Source organism: Dama dama, chromosome 7 (genome assembly GCF_033118175.1).
Source record: "Dama dama isolate Ldn47 chromosome 7, ASM3311817v1, whole genome shotgun sequence".
NCBI lineage: Eukaryota > Metazoa > Chordata > Mammalia > Artiodactyla > Cervidae > Dama > Dama dama.
The window spans coordinates 10,163,857-10,169,856 of record NC_083687.1 but is presented as its reverse complement, the minus strand read 5'-3'; positions in this window follow the sequence as shown (position 1 = coordinate 10,169,856).

Sequence of the window (6,000 nt, the reverse complement as noted above, 5' to 3'; positions counted from 1 at the left end):
AATCCTAAAAGATGATGCTGTGAAAGTGCTGCACTCAATATGCCCATAAATTTGGAAAACTCAGCAGTGGCCTCTGGACTGGAAAAGATCAGTTTTCATCCCAATCCCAAAGAAAGGTAATGCCAAGGAATGCTCAAACTACCGCACAATGCACTCATCTGACATCCTAGCAAAGCAATGCTCAAAATTCTCCAAGTGAGGCTTCAACAGTATGTGAACCAAGAAATTCCAGATGTTCAAGCTGGATTTAGAAAAGGCGGAGGAACCAGAGATCAAATTGCCAACATTCATTGGATCATAGGAAAAGCAAGAGGATTCCAGAAAAACATCTACTTCTGCTTCACTGAATATACTAAAGCTTTTGACTGTGTGGCTGACAACAAACTGTGGAAAGTTCTTCAAGAGATGGGAATACCAGACCACCTTACCTGCCTCCTGAGAAATCTGTACGCAGGTCAGGAAGCAACAGTTAGAACTGAACATGGAACAACAGACTGGTTCCAAATTGGGAAAGGAGTAAGACAAAGCTGTACGCTGTCACCCCGCTCGTTTAACTTCTATGCAGAGTGCATCACGCCACATGCCGAGCTGGATGGCGCACAAGCTGGAATCAAGATTGCCAGGAGAAATATCAATAACCTCAGATATGCAGATGACACCACCCTTATGGCCAAAATCGAAGAGGAATTAAAGAGCCAGCCTCTTGATGAAGGTGAAAGAGGAGAGTGAAAAAGCTGACTTAAACTCAACATTCAGAAAATAAAGATCATGGCATTCAGTTCCATCACTTCATGGCAAATAGATGGGGAAACAATGGAAACAGTGAGAGACTTTCTTTGGAGGGGCTCCAAAATCACTGCAGATGGTGACTGCGGCCATGAAAGTAAAAGACGCTTGTTTGCTCCTTGGAAGAAAAGCTATGACAAACCTAGTGAAATGAAGTGAAAATCGCTCAGTTGTGTCCAACTCTTTGCGACCCCATGGACTATACAGTCCATGGAATTCTCCAGGCCAGAATACTGGAGTGGGTAGCCTTTCCCTTCTCCAGGGAATCTTCCCAACCCAGGGATAGAACCCAGGTCTCCCACATTGGAAGACGGATTCTTTACCAGCTGAGCCACAACAGAAACCCAAGAATACTTGAGTGCGTAGCCTATCCCTTCTCCAGCAGATCTTCCTGACCCAGGAATCGAACCCGGGCCTCCTGCACTGCAGGCAGATTCTTTACCAACTAAGCTATCAGGGAAGCCCATGACAAACCTAGGCAGCTTATTAAAAAGAGAGACATTACTTTGCCAACAAAGGTCTGTCTAGTCAAAGCTATGGTTCTTCCAGTAGTCATGTATGTATGGATGTGAGAGTTGGACCATAAAGAAAGCTCAGTGCTGAAGAACTGATGCTTTCAAACTGTGGTGCTGGAGAAGACTCTTGAGAGTCCCTTGGACTCCAATGAGATCCAACCAGTAAATCCTAAAGGAAATCAGTCTTGAATATTCATTGGAAGGACTGATGCTAAAGTTGAAGCTCCAATACTCTGGCCACGTGATTCGAAGAACTGACTTACTGGAAAAGACTCTGATGCTGGGAAAGACTGAAGGCAGGAGGAGAAAGGGACGACAGAGGATGAGATTGCTAGATGGCATCACTGACGCCAACTCTGATGGCTGGATGGACATGAATTTGAGCAAGCTCCAGGAGTTGGTGATGGGCAGGGAAGCCTGGCATGCTGCAGTCCATGGGGGTGGCAAAGAGTCAGACACGACTGAGCAACTGAACTGAACTGTTTTTCCATGTCTGGTTCTATCTGTTGCTTCTTGACCTGCATACAGGTTTTTCAGGAAGCAGGTAAGGTGGTCTGATATTCCCATCTCTTTAAGAATTTTCCAGTTTGTTGTGAGCCACAGCCAAAAGCTTTAATGTAATCAATCAATGAAGCAGATGTTTTTTTGGAATCCTCTTGCTTTTTCTATGATCCAACGGATGTTGGCAATTTGATGTCTGGTTCCTCCGCCTTTTCTAGATCCAGCGTGTATATCTGAAAGTACATGGTTCACGTACTGGCTTGGAAGTAGGTTCAGCCTAGCTTAAAGGATTTTGAGCATTACCTTGCTAGCCTGTGAAAGGAGTACAACTGCACGGGTAGTTTGAACATCCTCAAACCTGACCCAGAGGAAAGACTTAAATGGAGAAAATGTGGACACAGAGAAAGGAAATTATTTGGTTGGCTATAGGTTAGCCCAGTTGGCTGTGTGTGACTGTCTTCCAGCGTTTCTTTTCTTTTGGCGGCTGGGGGGAGCGGTTTTGGGCCTGCCCATGCAGCATTTGGGACCTTAGTTTACCCAACTCAGTGGGACCTGTAGTGCAAAGTGCAGATTCTTAACCACTCCAGGCAAGTCCCTCCTCCAGCTTCTTGATTACCTGATCTTGAGGCATTCATAGGTTTAGATTTTGGCTTCAGTAGACTGCCAGGGCATCAGAGCCACCTCAGTCTAATGTTCTCCTTGTTTAATTAACACAACTCATAAATGATTAGTATGGAGTTCCCTGGTGGCTCAGTGGTAAAGAATCCCTCTGCCAATGCAGGGGACACGTTCTGGGTTCAATCCCTAATCGGGAAAACATCCCACAGGTTGGGGAGCAATTAAGCCCACGTGCCACAACTACTGAGCCTGTGCTCTAGAGCTGACGAAGCAGCAACTACTGAGCTCAATAAGCCTACGCGCACCTACAGGCCTTGCTCGGCAAGAAGAGAAGCCACTGCAATGAGAAGTCCGTGCATAGGCGACTAGCGAGTCTCCCCCGCTTGCCCCAACTAGGAAAAAAAATGCCCACACAGCCACAAAGAGCCAGAACAGCCATAAATAAAACTATTTTAAAAACAAAGCTGTGAGTGATTTAAAAATATAAATAATTAGTTCGGACTCAGATCTAGTGATCTAGTTTCTTTCTTTCTTTTTCTTGACTGGTAATGTGGTTTCCTGTGGCGGCAGCAAACGATAATATGAGTTGATTCTAAGCAAAACTGTGACATCCGTTGGTTGTACCATTTTGGGGTAAACAAGGTCTTCCTAAGGAAATTTGTTTTCTTATCAAGGTCAACGTGGAGTTTAGCTAAGAGACCCTAGTGACTCCAGATATGAGGTCTATTACCTCTTGATCTGCTCCCTCCCTCCGCACTCCACCTACCAACCACCATTTTTGGGGGGGCGGGCTTGGGCAGGTCTCCATATGGACTTTGATTTCCCTCACGAAGCTTCAGGCCAGTGCCTGGGGAACAAAGTCAAGAAAAAGCCTTCAATCCTTGTCCCAGTGTCCTCGTTGACATTTCCCACCAGCAATTCTCAGACCAGGCCCCCTCAAGCACAGCTCACCCTTCCTTATTATTGCCTCAATAGTTAAGTCCCTATCGTTAACCGTCGCTCCGCTGGCCAACCACTGTCTTTCTCTTTTTATAAACCTCCGCTTGGGCACCCGCAGTCCAGTTATAACCTTACTGGAAGTCACAAAGACAGCGTGCCAGGTGTCGGCGCAGCAAGCTCAGCGGCCCCAAACCTGAAGAAAAACTACGCCTGCGCAGACTGGAGCCGCCTCAGCTTCTGCGGCCCCCTGTCCCGCCCCTGCCGCCCGCACACACGCACCCCCGCGCCCCGCCCCGCCGCCCAACCGCGCCTAGGTTAGATCGTTCCTCCCCTCCCCCCAGCCCCACCCAGTGTTGAGGTTGTTGAGTGACCCCGGCTCACAGTAGGTACTAGGTCCTGGGCTGTAGGGGCCTAATGCCTTGAACCTTAATCTTAGAGACCTAGGATGACTTGGGCAGCTGTAGCTGGCATGTCTCTGTTGGGCCTTCAGTTCCCGAAACACAAGATAAAAAGCTGGACGTGGGTGTGTGCGTCCTCAGTGGCTCAGTGGTGTCTGACTCTTTGCAACTCTGGATTATAGGCAGCCTCCTCTGTTCCGGCTCCAGGCAAGAATACTGGAGTGGGTTGCCATTTCCTCCTCCAGGGGCTCGTCCGGACCCAGGGATCCAACGGTGTCTCCTGCATCGGCAGGCGGATTCTTTTATCACTGAACCATCTGGGAAGCCCAAAAGCTGGACAGAGTTTAGGAATTATTTATTCCAGATCATTCACATTGCATTGATCATTCAAAGACTCAGAGGCCTTCCTCTCCTTTTTTCCTCTTGGTTGGGGGAATTAGGGTCAAGCTGGGCAGGTGCAGGACTTGCCGGCATCACTCCCCTTAATCCTGGCAAGGCTGACTAAGGGCTTCCATCCCAGCCACCTCGCTCAAGCCAGCGGTCAGACTGTGGGTTAGAATGGCCGAGGAGGAGGGCGATGTGGATGAGGAGGATGTGTTCCTGGCATTTGCCCGACATCCCACTCCTCCCAGGGGTCCCCTTCGGCGGGCCATGGACAAAGCCTTCTTTATCTTCCTGGTCCTCATCATGACACTACTGATGCTGGAGGCTGTTTGTAAGCTGCTATGGCTGCTACCTTGGGCAAAGTTTGAGGACTGGCTCCTGAGAACACCTGAGAAGGAGGAGGAGCTGGAATTGTGACCACCTTTCCTATAAACGTACTCTTGCCCTGCCACAGAGGTGAGAGGGGATACAGGGTGGAGGGGAATGGCACTGTTGGGGGCTTTGGAGGGGCACCTGGATAGCTGAGAGCAACTGTCTTAAAATTTCTGCACCTATACTTCAGGAAATAATTTCGAAAAAGTTTGTACTTCTCAAGCACTTCTAAGTAAGCATCTAAACTTTATCATCATAAATTAACATTGTTCCAACGATGTAATTTCTGGGATATGCAAAATATTCACTTTTAAAAATAAATCAATCTTTTGTGTGTCCAGGGGAATTGAAATATGAGTGATGATATCCACTAGCCCTCATTAAAAAACATAATTGGGAATCTTTCCTTTTCTTAATCCATCATTCTCTATTCTCCTAGAACTCCTATTACCATTCGACTTCCCCACAATTTTATGCTTTTATACTTGAAAGTCTTTTATTGACCAGTGTATCAGACTTAAAAAATTTTTTTTCTTTGGTTGCACCCACGGGGGAATCTTAGTTCCTCTACCAGGGATCTAAGGCTGGCCTCCTTCAATAGAAGCACAGAGTCTTAACCACTGGATGACCAGGGAAGTCCCCTATCACACTTTCTTACATATATATATTATAATTGAGATGAAAAATATTTTTCTTTCTTGTGACCATAAAACTCTAGGTTTTTAGAAATATTTCTTCTGGGTTATCATTACAATTATTATGAGAGCAGAAGTGATTAAATAACAAAGATTGTACATTTTCATAACTGTTAATATTAAAAAAAGTGAAGTAGCTGTCATGTCAGACTCTTTGCAACCTCATGGACTGTAGCCTACCAGGCTCCTCCATCCATGGGATTTTCCAGGCAAGAAATTAATATTCTTTTAATAATAATTAATATTAAAAATACATTTAAAATGAGATAGACGAGATGGTGTTTATGGTACCTTAAAAGAAATAGGCTACATGTCTATTTTTTTTTTTTAATTAGAGGATAATTACATTACAATACTGTTACATGTCTCTTTATTTAAGACAAGGTAAGGGAAATCCCTGGTGGCTCAGAGGTTAAAGCGTCTGCCTCCAATGCGGGAGACCCAGGTTCGATCCCTGGGTCCAGAAGATCCCCTGGAGAAAGAAATGGCAACTCACTCCAATATTCTTGCGTGGAGAATGAGTGGAGAATCCCATGGACGGAGGAGCCTGGTAGGCTAGAGTCCATGGGGTCCCAAAGAGTTGGACACGACTGAGCGACTTCACTTTCTAAGGGAAATCCCTGATAGTCCATCAGTTAGGACTTGGTTCTTTCATTGCTGGCGCTGGGAGCCAGTTCCATCCCTGGTTGGGGAACTAAGATCCCTGCAAGAGTCAGGGCGTGGCCCAAAACAAACAAAAAACAACCAAGGTAAAACAAGATAAAGTTATCCCTAGGAGATTTCATGGCTAAG